The sequence below is a fragment of the Giraffa tippelskirchi genome, chromosome 1, assembly GCF_054371585.1.
Source record: "Giraffa tippelskirchi isolate mGirTip1 chromosome 1, T2T-mGirTip1v1.2.pri, whole genome shotgun sequence".
Lineage (NCBI taxonomy): Eukaryota > Metazoa > Chordata > Mammalia > Artiodactyla > Giraffidae > Giraffa > Giraffa tippelskirchi.
In genome coordinates, this window is record NC_137275.1 from 200,379,094 (window position 1) to 200,396,134 (window position 17,041).

Here is a 17,041-nt window from a genome sequence, read left to right on the forward strand (position 1 = left end):
AAAAATTATTCTTTGCCTCTCCTTGAACTTCCAATGAGGAATTAAGTATCAACCTAAAATTTTTCATTACCAATAACTAAACCTTCTCTTTTTTTTTCTGAGTATCATTTTATTGGTGATGACAACAGAACAATACACATAAAACATAACTGTTCTTGAGTAACTAATAATTATCAAAGATTATAATTGTACAATATTGAGAACTTTGGCACAAAATACAATTATTGGAGGACAATTGCTCTACAATATTCTGTGGCCTCTGGCACACATCATCACAAATCTGCCACAGGTATACATATGTCCCCTCCTTCCTGAATGCCCTGAGGAACATATTAGCACATCCTCTTTGCAAGTTGTTTTAATGCTACCACAAGTGTACATGTACAGATAAATTCATAGAGTGAGAAGTGAAGACTTTGAGGTTTCAAACCCTCTGTGTCCTCCCAGGCCCCTCACCAAGGGGACTTCAGTGGGCATTTGTAGGCCTGCAGACATTGAATTATGAAGATGTTTAATGAGATCCTGGGCAGGGGAATGAAGGACACTCAGGTCCAGTGGGAAGCTGAGACACCACTGCTCAAGGCGTTGGAGTATTGGGCCCGGAAGGATGGCTGGCCTGGGCAGTTTTCTGCTTCACACCCAGGCCCTAGGCCTGCTCAGTGCTGGCCAGTTGTGGTTTTGGCACTTTCAAAAGTATGTGACACAGCCATTCAGTCCAGGCTTATCACTTACAGAGGAAATGACCTCAGCAGGACACATATCTCCTTGGTGATCTTGGTGGAAAACTCCATGATAACCCTATTCACCTTGTTTACTTTACAGGTGTATGGCAGGAAACAAGCAAGTAAGTCTGTGTCACATTCACAGACAGGGCTCAGGGGAGCTGACATACCCTGAGGATCCAGGTTTCAATTAGCATTCACCAAATGAGGGGTGCAAGCATGTGTGAGCGTAAAATGTGAGTGTAGGGGCAAGCCTGAATGTGAGAGACACACACACCCCCTACACCCATAGTTTCCAAACAAAGGACTCTTTAAGCAGATGAGTATTCCTTGTAGGCATGTGTTAAGTGTCCACACGCTACATCATTGTGGTGATGAAGCATTTTAAATGCCCTGTTGCCACAGAATCTTCTAAAACAGTCTGCAAGAGAGAAGGTGGGTGGCAGAGGTGTTCAGAACAAGAAACAAGGCCACTCACAGCCTGCCGGGGCCTCCTCCTTGGCCCATGGTTGTAGGGACTCTCTGACCCTACAGGTCCCACCAGCTTGTCGCCCACCCTCCCCCACCCTTCCTGTTGCCATGGTGACAGTCGGCATCCCAGGTTGCGGGCTGCGGGCTGCGGGCTGCACTCCCCTCACCCCTCCTGCTGGCTCTGGAGAAGCAGGCGGGCTTTGTCAGGGCTCAGCGTCTCACTGCAGCTGTGAGATTAGACAGAGAAGAAAAAAGGCTGCCGTGGGTGCCACTGGGGCCCCTTGAGGCCTGGAACAGGGAGGCAGGGCCACTCCAGACCACCAGCCCCGAGCTCATGGGGTTCCTGCCAGCCTCACCCTGGACTAACTGCCCATAGCACAGTGTGCCCAGAGGGAGGAGGCCTGCGGCGCCCCAGCGTGGGAGACTGGGGTGGCATCCTGCTCCTTGGTGACCCGCTTGGGGTCTCAGGCAGCAAGCTCTCCCAGGCAGGAGTGGCCAATGGGGCTGCCCAGGACTGTGGATACCCCCTGGCTCTGCTTGTTTGTGAGTTTCATGGGTTTCCTCGCCAAGGGAAGGCGGTAAGTAGACCAATGTCTGAAAAGGGGAGAGTTTTTCTTGTTTTGGGTGGTGTTGAAATCCTGGGTGTCACTTCCCTGGGTTCCTTGGGTGCTGTTTATTCTTCGGGGTTGTTGGGCTGGGGTTGGAGTGCTCCTGCTGTGTGACTTGAGGAGGGGTCTCTCTCCATTTGAGCACACCAGGGTCTAGGCTGACAGCCTGGGCTGGCTTTGCTGAGGGGTCCCTGGCTCTTGAATAAAATTGTCCAGAATATTTGTTGAACAAATGCAGGATGTTGGGTTCTGTGATGGGGCCTGGTTTAATTCTGGATTTCCCTCACCCTTCTCACCCTACTCTTTCTTTTTTTCCCCTTTTTAAATGGGTGGGAAGGGAATAGACTGGGTGCTTTAGAAATACCCCTGCATGAGGTTGCCATGATAACAGGGATTTCATATGTCAGGACTGTCTTTTTTTTTTTTTTAAGTAGACTTTATTATTGTTATTTTAGTTTTAGGTTCACAGCAACATTGAGGGGAAGGTACAGAGATTTCTCATATAACTCCTCAGCTGCTTTTCCCTACCTCCCCCATTATCAGCATCCCTCACCAGGGTGGTGTATCTGTTACAACTGATGAACCTACTTCGACACATCATAATCACCCCAAGTCCACGTTTTATATTAGGGTTCACTCTAGGTGTGTACATTCTGTGGGCTCGGACAGATAGCAGGTATCTACCTTTATAGTATTATACAGTGTAGTTTCACTGCTCTAAAAATCTTTTGTACTCCACCTATTCATCCCTCCTCCCTTAAACCCTGGCAAGTCCTAACTCCAGTAATTTTTCCAGAATGTCACACTATTGGACTCATCCAGTATGTAACCTTTTCAGATTGGCTTCTGTCACTTAGTAATCTGCATTTTAGGTTCCAGAGTTGTCTTATTATTTCTTTCTCTTTCTTACTTACTTTCTTTTACATTAGGAAAACTAGCCCTTCAGATAAATGTGGATAAGGGGATGTTTTCTTTAAAGAGGGTATAAAGTGCTTATTCCCGGGTTCTTGGTGACCCCAGGCTGTCCCTCGATCTTTGGTGGTGTGTTCCCTGTCCACATCTATGAATCAGGACAGTGAGAAGGTCTAAGCTGTCATTGTGGGTTTCTAGGGTGGCCGGGGGGTGCAGCATCACTGCTTGAATTAGCTTGAAGTAAAAAGAATGAGTCGGTGTGGAGAGTCTGTGTGCACATGTGCTCAGACTTAATTCAAACGACAGCAGCACACCTCAACCCCAGATAGGCTGTTCACGAGAGGTGATATTGGGCAGGCTTATTTTGTGGCTTTTCCTCCCCTATGTATAGCCAGTTGGTCAGCTGAAGGCCAGCTGTCTTTTGTTGCAGGGCCTGCTGTGTAGACAAGAGGGTGCCGGGCAAGCCAGGTTGGGCTGGATCCCACTGGCACAGAGACCCCATCAGGCAGAGCTTGGGCCGGGCCTCAGTTTCCTCACCTGCACTTTGGGGGTCTTGACAGCTCATTCTCAGGCCCTTAGTGGCTCATTTGGTGACCTCAGTCAGGGCTGTGGGGGGCCTGGCCCTGCCGTAGGCACCAGGAACAGACCAGCTCACATAGGTCTGGGGGGCTCAGAGCAGGACACATCTGCCTGCCATGTGGGCTGGGGGGAGCACACACCACCAGTGCTTCAGTTCTCCCAGGTGTCCAGTGGTGCTTAGTGTGTGTGAAAAGAGCTGGGGGTGCACTCTGCAGCAGATGCAGTCTGTCTGACTGAAGCACCTGCCAGGACTGAGGGGACACCCTACCCAAGCTCTTGGGCACCATTTCTGCCTCAGTCCCATAGCTTCAGGCCAGCTTTGGGGGCATCTACCTTCTCCGGGACATCCAGAGGAGGGGGTCCCCAGAGCCAGCTGTGTAGTGCAGCATTCCCAGCCCACCTGAGGCCACCAGGTGTCTACATAGTCCAACTGTGTCCAGTGAGAGGCGAGGCACCTGTGTTTGCAGCAGTCTGTCTGAGAAGCCATCCCTTCTGGGCCAGAACCCGCCCCCTGTGTACACTGCTACACCCATGCCCTCCATGTGCTACCAAGGAAAGTGGTCCTCCTGTCCTCGCTCCATGCTCACTGACAGGCTGTCAGCCATCTGCTGCCCCCGGGGCCACAGGCAAGATCCCTGTTAGAGTTCAACTAACTGACCAGCCAGTTACTGTGTGCATGCTCAGTCGCTTCAGTCGTGTCTGACTCTTTGTGACCCTGTGGACTGTAGCCCACCAGGCTCCTCTGTCCATGGGATTCTCCAGGCAAGAATACTGGAGTGGGGGGCCATGCCCTCCTCCAGGGGATCTTCCCGACCCAGGGATCGAACCCACATCTCTTATGTCTCCTGCATTGGCAGGCAGGTTCTGTACCACTAGCACCACCTGGGAAGCCCCCAGTCAGTCACTACCCAACCACTAACCAACTAGTTGACTTCCCTCCTTCTCCATTCTCTCCCTTTCCCTCCTTTTTCCCCTTCCTCCTTTCCTTCTCTCCTTCTGTCCCACCTTTCATAAGAGCTGGTTGTATTCACAGACAGAACTTGTGAGGGTGTCGGAGGGTGGAGTGTGAAGCCACATGATCGAGTTCTGTGGGAGTTCTGGACCTGGGCCCACCCTTCCAAGAACCTGGGTATTGAAAGAAGGCAGGGGAGAGCAGAGGGCTCTGCACCTGTGAGCTCAGTTTGGCCAGTTTAGTCAGAGTCCTCTCCCCGCTTCCAGGTCAAGTTCTTATGACTTACTGGAACCTGTGAGCATTCTTCAGTCTAAAGAGTGGAACCCAGAAACACACCCAAGGAGCCCACTCAGAGGGGGTCTGAGGAGTGGGAGCCCTTAAATGACCATCTTCCTGGCTGTCCCGCCCAGCTTTCTGTCCCCTGCAGGAACAAGGGAGAGGGGATAGCATGGGAGCGGATGATTCACTCTGCGTTGGCCTGGCTGGGGGATGAGAGCTGTGTCTATTGTGTTTTGAGAGAATTCCAACGGACTTTCTAGAGATCCAATTTGGGATTTTAAAATGAAGAGTTACTAGTGGTATATGCTTGAACAGATGAATAAGGAAGGCCTGTGTTCTCCTGGTACATAATTTTATATCTCAGAATATTCCACGAGGACTGAGCTGGATGAGGCTAGAATTTTTTGTTGAATGTGTCTTATGCTGAATTTAGAGCATCCTAAAATAAACTTCCATCCCATGCAGATGTGGTATTATATCTGTCTACTCCCATGTTCTTAACATCATGTCTAAAGGATCCTTCATAGCTGCTGCTCTGGCTGCAAACTGGATAAAACTGCTGGCCTCTAAATACAAGCTTGGGGCCTCCTGGTCAGCAGGCTGTGACTTTTCAGTAGCCTGTGCTGCTTCTCCAAAATGGGTGCAGGAGAGCATGGCTGTTACTGTTTTGTCCTGGATGATTGGTCAAGGAACCCTGGTGTGGGTGGGGGTCTGGCCGGTGTCCTCCTGTGGGTGTGCATCATGTGCAGGGAGTATCCTCGGGAACCACTGAAATGGCAGCCTTTCTTTCTAAAGTCAGGAGCTGCTGCAGAGAAGGTCCTCCCTCCCTTCCCCACTCCCTACATATATGAGGAGCCTAAGAGCTTCCGTGGCAAAGTGGGCAACTGTTCTCTATTCTCCCCATCATCCTCTGTCTTAAACCAAGCTTCAGAAAATTTTGTCTGCAAAGTAAACTATGCTGCTTAAAAAAATAATTAATTGCAGAGGTGGGCAGATGCTCCCAGCCCAATATTGCTTCCTGAGACTGTCCCTCAGCTTCATACTGTGCTTAGTTGCTCAGTGGTGTCCGACCCCATGAACTGTAGCCCACCAGGCTCCTCTGTCCATGGGAATTCTCCAGGCAAGAATACTGGAGTGGGTTGCCATGTCCTCCTCCAGGGGATCTTCCCGATCCAGGGATTGAACCCAGGTCTCCTGCATTGCAGGCAGATTCTTTACCATCTGAGCCACCAGGGAAGGCCCTCAGCTTTAGACCCCTGCTAAGGGACCCCTAGGTCCTCTCCCCTTTCCCTTCCCTCATTCTTCCCTCCCTTCACTCCTTTTTTTTCACTGGACAGTGGTGCTGTGAGTAGATTCCAGTTCTCTCTAGCTATCTTCTCCCAGAGCTGCCAGCACATCAGTGCCCTGAAAGGAAGCCCTCTAAATAAGCAGAGCTGTTGAGTTCTGAACTGCCTTTGGTTGATCAGGAGCAAAGATGAAGGAACTGAATAAGAAAGGAAAAGTCCAAGTGACTGTGCAAATGCCACCAGGCCAACTCTAATGTGGGTGGACCCTGAGCATGCAGGTGAGACTCAAATCTCTCTGGGCTCAGAGGCTGTGCAGTTGCCAGAACAATGTTGGAATCACTCTATCCAGACACCTGGACCTGAAGAGTGGGGCAAGGCCACTCTTATTGCCTTACTCCTTCATGTAGCTCTTTATTTACACAATGACATTTTTTTTTTCTTACTGGGTTAAAAAAAAAAAGCATCCCAGACACAGCACTTTCCTTTCAGTGTCGATCATCAGAGCTCTTTGTTAAAGATAAGAGGTTGTTTCCACTTCAGGCTTGAATGTCACTGCAGCCTATGCCAGGGCCTCTCTGTAATTATCCTGTCCTGTCTGGAAAGCTCTTAAATGCCACTTCATCTAAGGGCTTGAGGCCGAGATTGCTTCTCCAGTGCGATGCCAAAGGCTCCTCTTGGCTGAGATGACTAAACTGTCAAATATTTTTAGAGCAAGTCTTCTTTTAAAAAATAAATAAGAAAGTAAAGTGAGTGATGATTAATCAGCTCCTCATTGCCTCCACCTTGGCATCTGACATACAATTTTCCCGGGGAGTCCCCGTAGCCTCGTGTTAGGGTGAAGGGGCTCTCTCACTGTCACCTGGCCAGGATGTGGCCTCTCAGGACCTGTGAACAGGTCCTGGCCTGTTCACCCTCCTAGCTGCCTAATTGATGGTGAAAATGGGAGAAGTTCAAGGCAGTACTCAAGTTTAGGAAAAATTTTCTGCCTTTGAATGAAACATACCTTCAGTTTAGAGCAATCTAGAAAACTTTTTGCAAAAACATGTTCTCGGAAGGCAGAATTACATTTAGAGTCCCTTCTTTTGGGATTTCTTGACCACATTTTTCCTCAGAGAGATTTAGGGCAGCTAAGTAGAAATTAAAATTTCCATACGTAAACAGACATGGAAACAGCTGGCTCTGACTCTGTAATGACTGGAAGTTTTGAATCTTGAAAGAGCATGGAGAAGATTTTATTAGCTTATTTTTAAATAGGTTGGCTTTTCTCCCAACTGCGAATATAATAAACATTCTTCTTAGAAATTTAGATATTACCGAGAAGCATTGAGAGGAAGAAACCCCCAGAAACTCACCACCCCAAAGTGGTGAGATTTATGTGGGCCTGGAAAGATTTCCCTTTTCCTTTCCTGAGTCTTGTCTACTGATAAGTGGAATATTCATCAGAATTTGTCAATGGGGCCTGAAAGCTGACAAAGTTGCCCCCCTATCCAAAGCCTTTTGGATTCTCATCCCAGCCTCCTGTCCAGCTGTTTTGACAAAGTTGCCCACCTTGTTGAAAGAAGTACAGTGTTGGACACTTTGTCCCATCCTTGGGGCCCCAGTGCCTGCTGCATGTGTGTCCCATGTGACAGTGAGTGGAAGAGGCACAGGCGCAGGGCCCACTTGTGCCAGTGTCTCTCTCCTTCCGAATGATTTCACTCAGCATAATACCCCAAAAGTCCACACATGTTATTGGAAATGGCAAGATTTCATCTTTTTTATGATTGAGTAACATTCCATTCATGGTGACTGCAGCCATGAAATTAAAAGATGCTTGCTCCTTGGAAGTATAGCTATGACAAACCTAGACAGCATATTAAAAAGCAGAGACATCACTTTGCCAACAAAAGTCCATATAGTCAAAACTATGGTTTTTCCAGTAGTCGTGTATGGATGTGAGAATTGGACCATAAAGAAGGCTGAGCACTGAAGAACTGATGCTTTTGAATTGTGGTGCTGGAGAAGACTTTTGAGAGTCCCTTGGACAGCAAGGATTCCATACTAGTCAATTCTAAAAGAAATCAACCCTGAATATTCATTGGAAAGACTGATGCTATAGCTGAAGCTCCAATGCTTTAGCCACCTGATGTAAAGAGCCAACTAGTTGAAAAAGACCTTGATGCTGGTAAAGATTGAAGGCAAAAGGAGAAGAGGGTGGCAGAGGATGAGATGGTTAGATAACATCACCAACTCAATGGACATGAATTTGAACAGACTCTAGGAGATAGTAAAGGACAGGGAAGCCTGGTGAGAAACAGTCCATGGAGCAGACATGACTTAGTGATTGAAAAAAAAGATTTCATTTTGTGTGTGTATGTGTGTATATATATATATTATATATATATATATATATACATATATATAATATATATATTATAATATATATATTCCATAGTGTATATATCTCTATCCGTGTATATATGTCTATCTGTCTATATCATATCTTCTCTATCCATTCATCTATCATGGAACACTTAGTTTGCTTCCATATCTTGGCTATTATAAATAATGCTGCAGTAAACATCAGTTCAGTTCAGTTCAGTCGCTCAGTTGTGTCCGACTCTTTGCGACACCATGAATCGCAGCACTCCAGGCCCCCCTGTCCATCACCAACTCCCGGAGTTTACCCAAACTCATGTCCATCGAGTCGGTGATGCCATCCAACCATCTCATCCTCTCTCGTCCCCTTCTCCTCCTGCCCCCAATACTTCCCAGCATTAGGGTCTTTTCCAATGAGTCAACTCTTTGCATGAGGTGGACAAAGTACATAGAAGTGTCCAAATCAGTGTTTTTGTTTTGCTCAGAAAAATGCCCAGGAGTAGAATTGCTGGATGATATGGCAGTACTATATTTAATTTTTTGAATTCTATATTTAATTTTTTTACTGTTTTCCATAGTGGCTGCACCAGTTTACCTTCTCACCAACAGAGCATGAGGGTTCCCTTTTCTCCACATCCTCCCCAAAACACTTGTTATTTGTTATCTTTTTGATAACAGCCATTCTGACAGATGTGAGGTAATATCTCTTTGTAGTTTTTACTTGCATTTCCCTGATGATTAGTAAAGTTGACCATCTTTTCATGTGCCTGTTGACCATCTGTATGTCTTCTTTGGGGAAAAAAAGTCTATTCAAGTCTTCTTCCCATTTTTAAAATTAGGGTGATGTTGAGTTTTGAGTTCTTTGGTATGTTTTGTATGTTAACCCCTTATCAGATATATAGTTTGCAAATATTTTCTCCCATTCAGTAGGCAAGATTTTCGTTTTGTGGATGGCTTCCTTCACTGTGCAAAATCTTTTTAATTTGATGCAACTTCCTTTGCTTATTTTTGCTTTTGTTTCTCTTGCTTGAGGAGACATATCCAATAAATATTTCTAAGATTGATGTCAAAGAGGATACTGTCTATGTTTTCGTCTAGAAATTTTATGGTTTCAGGTCTTACATTTAAACCTTTAGACCATTTTGCATTATTTTACTAAATGGTGTAACATAGTTCACTTTGGTTCTTTTGTACTTAGCTGTCCAGTTTTCCTAACATCATTTATTGGGCTATCTTTTACTTGTATATTCTTGCCTTCTTTGTCATAGATTAATTGATCATTTAAGTGTGGGTTCATTTCTGGGTCTCTATTCTGTTCCATTGACCTATGTGTCTGTTTTTGTGCTTGTACCATACAGCTTTGATTACTGTAGCTTTGCAGTATAGTCTGAAGTCAGGGAACTTGATAATTTCAACTATGTTCTTTCTCAAGATTGTTTTTGCTATTCAAGGTCTTTTGTGTTTCCATACAAACCTTAGAATTATTTGTTCTTTTTCTGTGAAAAATGCCTTTGCTATTTTGATAGAGATTGCAGTGAATGTGTAGATTGCCCTGGGTAGAATGATTATTTTAACAATATTAGTTCTTCTAGTCCATGAGCACAGTATATCTTTCCATTTATGTTGCCTTCAATTTCTTTTATCAATGTCTAGTGTTTTGAGTATGGATCTTTTACCCTCCTTATTGAGATTTATTCTTAGGTGTTTTTATTCTTTTTAATGAAATTGTAAATGGGTTTGTTTTCTAAATTTCTGTTTCTGATAGTTCATTGTGAGAGTATAGGAATCCAACCAATTCCTGTATATTCCATATCCAGCAACTTTACTGAATTCATTTACTAGTTCCCATAGCTTTTTGGTGGCATCTTTAGGATTTTTTATAAAGTTAAGTTTCCTACATACAAACAAATTCCATTCTGAGGGTATGTTCATAAGTCCAGTTTGTTCATAAGTCCAACAAAGTTAGCCTCAGTTCAGTTCAGTCGCTCAGTCATGTCCGACTCTTTGTGACCCCATGAACTGCAGCATGCCAGGCTTCCCTGTCCATCACCAGCTCCTGGAGCTTGCTCAAACTCATGTCCATTGAGTCAGTGATGCCATCCAACCATCTCATCCTCTGTCATCCCCTTCTCCTCCTGCCTTCAATCTTTCCCAGCATCAGGGTCTTCTCCAATGAGTCAGTTCTTCCCATCACGTGGCCAAAGTATTGAGTTTCAGCTTCAACATCAGTTCTTCCAATGAATATTCAGGACTGATTTCCTTTAGGGTGGACTGGTTGGATCTCCTTGCAGTCCAAGGTGGACATCCAGAACACCTCCAATTTTCCCCTATTACAATTATGACTGTATCGCATGTCCTTTCTCATCTGTGTGAGCATGAAGGATTGACACCTGGAGTGGGGCATGGCTGGGTGGGAGGAGGTGTAAGCTGTGTGTTGCCATCCTTGTTTTGGTCGAGGCTCCAGACTGCTTTCCACAAGATGGTGTGGAGCAGAGGAATGGTGCACCCCAGGCACTATACTGACCCTTTTCAAGTCAACCTCCAGTGTTTGGTGCCTCTGGAGTGCTATCTCATGTCTTGCTTCTGTGCTTTGTCATGGAGACGAACCATATGGGGAAGTAGAATTTTTTTGTTTGTTTTAATTATCTTATTCTGAGAAAATGATTAAATGAAAAATTAATTAATCATTAATTAATATGATTATATGGCTAGAAAAATAAAATGATACAAGAGAAATCTCACTCCTACCCCTATCTTCATCCATCCCTTTCCTCTTGTTCTGTATAGATAACCCATTTTAAACTGCTTTTAAACATTTTCAAACTTACAGAAAAATTATGAGTTGATTCAGCAAGTATCAATATTTTCCCATATTTACTTCCTCTTTCTCTCTGTATACACAGGCAGAGTTTTTTTGGTCAGAACCATCTTAAAAAAAACACAAAACTTTTAGAGCTCACAGATGGAACATTTTGTGGCTACATACTTCCTATTGTGTCACTCAGGCTCTGGTCATTCCATTTCAGTGACTAGCTGCATCATCCTTTAAGGAAGTTTTGCCAGATCCCCCTCATTGTGCAAATTTCCCTCTGCAGTTAGCAGGTGGCCATGTGGTTTATCAGCAAGACCCTCCTAGGTGGGTCTTGGTTGTTTCCAGCCTTGCTCTTACCAGCCCTGATGCAGGGAACCACATGGCACACTGTTGTTGTCTATTTGTGCAGGTGTGCCTGCAGAACTGTACCTGCAGACCGCCTGCATTTCCCAGAGAGGTGAATGCCGGGTCAAAGGGCAAATGTGCCGTTTCACTCTCCCACCAGCCATGTGGAAAGAGCCTCTTCCCATGCCTCACCTCCCTCCTCCCTCAGTCTTTACTGGTCTGACTGGGAGAAAAGTTATCTCAGTGTAGCTGTAATCTGAAGTTCCCTCATTACATGTGAGGTGGAGCCACTTCTCCTTTTCTGTGATTATCTGTTCCTGACCTTTGCCCAGAGCTATTGGTTCTGGATCATTTCACAGTTCCACTCAGCAGCATCCTCATCTGGCCCAAAAGATAGTGGCTCATCTGATGGCAGATCAGATCAGCCATCAGAATCTTAAAAAAATGAAAAAGCTGAACCATTTTGCAATAAAACCAAATTTAGGTTGAGTCGAATTAACTCATCTAACTCCACATATCTGATAATAGTAAATAAATTGCTTTACATTAGGTAGCTGTTTTTATCATCCTTTTGTCTTTTATGCTGCCTCACTGACACATGAACCAGACAGTTATTTAGAATGTGAAATGTCATAAGAGACAAGATTTTGGGAGAAAGCTAACTTGCTCATGGCCTCACAACACCATTATTCCATCTCATTAAAATATTCAGTACTGAATTTATAATCCCTAGATTATGGAGTAGTTTTAGATGTACAGACAAGCTGCAAAGATAATATAAATTCCTAAACCCTTCACCCAGCTTGCCACAACATGGGCATCTACAAAACTAGGTTCTATTTGTCAAGAAATTGGCATTGGTAGAATACCATAAACTACAGTTTGTAGTCAGATTTCACCAGCATCCAATCTGGGGTATCATATTTTATTTACTATATTGGATTTTTAAATTTAAAAAAAAATTTAGAGTGGTTTTACTTTCACAGCAATGTTAAGAGGGAAAAGGGATATTCCAATATATCCCCCGCTCCTGAACATATATAGCTTTCTCATTAACAACATCTCCCACCAGAGTGGTACATTTGTTACAATTGACCAATTGAAGAGAAAATTAGTTTCTCTTCCTATAAGCTTTTTTTTTTTTAACAATGTAAGTTTTCATACGAAGAAATAAAGCACCTTAATTCTTAATGTTTTTAATGTCTTGTCACAACATATAATCAATAAATGTTGGTTTTACTATTTTTCATCTTTCTATATTTATAGCAACAGTGAGAGATTTTCAATGTTCTGACAAAATTTCTAAAGGCGCTGGAACAATGGTACTTTCCTCTGTTGGTCAGAATTAGTTTGCAGACCCTTTTCTTGGTTTTGCACTGCTGTGCAGTAGGGGCTGCCTGCTGCCTGGCTGGTTAGAATGGATTTGCTGATGCCCACTCTGGGTCACTGTGATGGCAGAGGATACCCCCTCAGGGAAGCTGAAGTGGTATTGACTGTGTGGTTCTGACCCCCAAGGACACAGTGGGACCATGGGGCGGAGGTGAGGGGGCACATACAGGGGCCAGTAGCAATGCTGAGATTAGGGTCTCTGATGGGAGAACAGTGGAGCTGACAGCTCTTGGACCATTCAGAAGAGTGGCTGCCCCAGGTGTATTCCAAATTGCCCGGTACCAAAGCGGTGATTGCTCAACACCCATGGTCCAGAATGGACATCTGATAGCTCACAAGAGTGTCCCAGGAGAGGTTGCTTATGCCTACAGTACTGCAGGACAGCAAGAGCTAGTTCAGCTCAGATCAGTACAGGCAAGAGGGTGGAGCTACTCCCAGCCCTGCCGCTTCCTGGTGACAAGGAAACTGGAGCCTCTGTTCTCTGCCCTGCTGTGGCCAGAGGATTTGAGGTCTTTGAGCACCCAATCAGAATGTATGTGGGTGGGCTAGGCCTCCTCTTTTCTAGCGGGCGCTTTTCCATTGCTGGCAACCGTGAGTAAAATCTGAATTTGTTCCCATGGGAAAGTGTCTTAAACATCTTCAGAATCTCATATGGGCTTAGTTACGATCTCAAAGCTCAATGCCACATACAGTACAAGTGAGAGGTGATTTTTGCCCAGAGCTAGTGCTTTTGTTGTCCCCTGTCTGCAGGAAAACCTCAGTGAAGCTTGACCACATGTTTGATTCTGCATGTTCTGGGACCATCAGATGTCCACAGCCAGTGAAACTTCTGCATGATCAAAGGACCCTGGCAGTTGATCTGATTCTGAGCAGCATTTGGGGTGGGCCAGTGGGTGCCAAGTTACCTCACAAATCCAGTCTGGCTCAGGTATATGCTTAGTAAATACCAGCTGGGAAAGAAGGGTCTGTTGGCAGGTGTACCAGCAGATAAGAACCATGAAGGGGCACTGGTGACTGTTTGGGAGATGTAGAGCTGGACAGAGAGCAGAGAGGAATGGGATGAACTGGAATCTTCTAGGGCTCTTGTTTGGGTCTCTCTCATCTAATCACAGTCACCTTCAGAAAGGGAGGTATTGCTTCACTTTCATCTCTCAGATATTGTACAAATTTCCCCTGTGACCATCCCTAACTCACGTCCCCACAGAGAAGTAGTTATGGGAGACACAGTCCAGCTTAGCTCGTCAATAGTCTGGAGTCCAGTCCCCTTCATCTGATGGCTACTGGCCCGACTTCTGTGCATTTGCCTGGCAGATGGGGAAGAGCAAACTGGAAAGTTTTGAGAACATTTTTTGAGAGGCCAAGCCTGAAAGGAGCATGTCGTTCCCATTGCTCAGGGCTGGCCACATGGCCCACCATCCACAGGGGAGGTTGGGAGTAATAAGATGTGGTCACTTCACTCTCACTACTGTTCCATATTCCTCACGCTCAAATAAGTGTGGATAAGACACAACTATATGTGGCCATTTTATGTTTAATATTTTATACTATAAAAATACCCATTTTTGGATGACCTCTGTGTCCCTTGAGCTGGGACACAACAGGTGTTGTATACACTCCTGTAGTAAACAGTGAATCAGGGAGTTCAGGTTTGAGCAGGAAACTAATGTACCGAGAGACAAACAAATATATACAGAGACTCCACAAACCCTGGATTTTGCCACCCAAGGTCTCTTTCTTCACTCTTTCCACTGTTCTTTGTGCAGACCTGTTTGTTGAGGGCACAGCAGTAAGACAAAGTAACAATCACAGGATCGGAGGCACACAAAATGCAACCAACACTCACCTCACAAGTCACTCAGCTTATTGCACACCATCAGGGCACAACACAGCTTGGTCAAAGTAAAGAGAAAATAGGAAAGAGGGTAACAAACCATTCCAGGAGAAAGTCCCAGAAGGAGGTATCTCAGCATGAGCATCAGTCTCTGGTCCAGCAGTGGATCCCTTGACCAAGCGTGAGTGGTAAGTGGCTTTGCTCCTGCAGAGCCTCTGGCAGGGCCATCTGGAACAGCACTTAGCAGTGTGGAGTTGGGTCACCCAGCAAAGAGGTGTTAAGTCATTTGGCTCAGTGGTCTGAGCTTTTAAGAAGTCAGTCAGTAGGTGTAACAGTTACTCTGGGGGTCTTGTCTCTATCAATCACCGCTTCTGTTCCCAGTCTTTCCTAGGATGCTGCCAAACAAGTGCCTTATCTCTGTTGACACTCTCAATGTATTACACTTAGACACTCAAAAGTCCTATGTTGTACATTTCAAAACAACTAATATGGAAATTCACATTTGCCACTGTGACTGCATCTTGAATTATTTAATGTAGCTTAAATCCTGTGAGTTTCACACAAGATGAATAAGAATCATAACACAGAAAAAGTCAAATCATGAGATCTTCCTGGGTTCCTCTCTGACCAGTCCCTTATTCCAAGAGACTGTCATATCCTCCTCTGTGTGGGCTTGGGCATTAAGCAGCAGCCTCACGTCAGGATATGGGCTGGGCCCCATTCACCGTCCCCCAGACCAGTTTCTCTTGGCTGGCTTGGGGCTCTCTCCCTTTGGATCACCTCTTGAGTGAAATGAATGGATATTCCCCTGGTAGAAAGGTCTCTGCTCACCTACTCTCTCTAGCCTTTGATTCCACAAGTTCCTTTTTAGTGACAGCTTTCAGGGTTCCTCTGCCTTCCTCAGATGGGCTGTCCTTCAGTCTTTGCCAGCTGTCCTGCTAGGTGGGGCTGGGAGTTTCTGGGGCAAAGCAGGGGCCATGTGGGAGAGCCCTCATGATCAGTCCTGCTCCCTGTGTGGCGAGCAGCTTGCGGGAGTGAGCATCCCCTTTGGAGGATGGATGGGCAGAGGGATGCAGTTTGGAGAACCTGGCCTTCCGCTGAAGAGCCTCTGACTCATGAAGCTATTCAGGGTCATGAAGAGTGAATGGCAGAGCCTTCACCATTGTTACCAGGAAACCCTTCAGGGATGAGGACACAGTTTGGACCACTGGGTCATTAATGGAATAATTGGATAGAGAAATAGGACTGTGTGCCATTAATACCCTGTAGTCATCTCTTCACTTTGGGCTGATGCCCCCTGACTCTAAGTCACCCTTCATGCATTTCCTGATGACCATTTTATATCATCGCATAATGGATCTATCTATTGCATAATGAAATGTCCAAAACTGAGTGACGTAAGACAACACTTACCAACTCAGTTTTGGTGAGTCAGGGATTTTGGTACAGTTTGTCTCTGGCTTGGAGACTTTAGTGAGGTTGTAGTCTTACCCAAAGGCTTGACTGGAGCCAGGGGTGCCCTTCCATGTGATTCACTTCCTCACGGCAGGTTGGTGCTGGCTGTTGGCTGAGGGCCCAGCTCCTCCCCACATGGGGCTCTCCTCAGAGCAGCTTGAGCACCATCATGACATGGTGGCTGGCTCCCCCAGAGTAAGTGCCCCAAGAAAGAAAGGCAGAAGCTGCAATGTGGTGACTGACCTGGCCTCAGAAGTTACCCTTGATATTTTTGCGGTGTCCTATTGACTGCTTACTGCATCAACCCTATTCAAAGTGGGCACAGCTGCAGCAGAGTGGGGTCACCAAGATCCCTCTTGGGGCATGGCTGCAACATACATGCTTCTTGTTGGAGGGTGTCACCTCCCAGTGGAGAATTCCCCCCCACCAGGATGAGAAGGCCCTGTACCCCAGTTCTTCTTTTCAGCTTACTCTGCCACCACATGACCCGTGGGTCATTACACCTGGTCTGCTGCTGTGCTGCCAGGGTTCATCTGTGCCTTCTTGGGCCATTTCTGTACAGCAGAGATCTGAGCTTGGGTCTGCAGATCCTGATGAGGTCCCCTTGCCAGTCTTCTGGCTTAGGGATGTCAACAAGGGGAAGGGCTGTGCTGGGCGATGGTAGCAGGCACTGTCCTTGCCAGCTTGGGCTGGAAGCACTCGGATGGTTGATCTACCCCAGGCCAGGCTCTCTTTCCTCACAAAACTCCAACCATGCATCCTGTATTATCTCCATTTTATGAGAAGAATTGGGGCTCCAAGGGGCTCAGTGGTGTATGGAGGTGACATACCCCATCAGCTAGGATGCAAAACCAGGTACCCCTGAGATATAGGCCACCCTCTCTTCCATCACCTGCTGACTGAGCTGCTCTGAGTCCACAGTGATGGCTGGGGGCCAGATGGAACTCATCTTAACGTTGGTCTTCAGATTCCTGGAGAAGATGCACTCATGTATTTTGGAGCTGGACCTGGGTCCAAGGTGGTCCTATCCATAGGGCGTGGC

At 45.9% G+C, this 17,041-nt stretch overlaps 1 protein-coding gene across 1 annotated transcript in view; it reads left to right on the forward strand.

Annotated features, from left to right (window-relative positions):
• Positions 1-1,301: 1,301 nt before the first annotated feature.
• The window catches only part of FGD3 (FYVE, RhoGEF and PH domain containing 3), a 58,445-nt gene continuing 42,705 nt past the window's right edge, over positions 1,302-17,041 (forward strand). The window contains exon 1 of the mRNA XM_081524194.1: positions 1,302-1,771. The gene's annotated coding sequence lies outside the window, so the exon portion shown is untranslated. The remainder of the gene's footprint in view (positions 1,772-17,041) is intronic.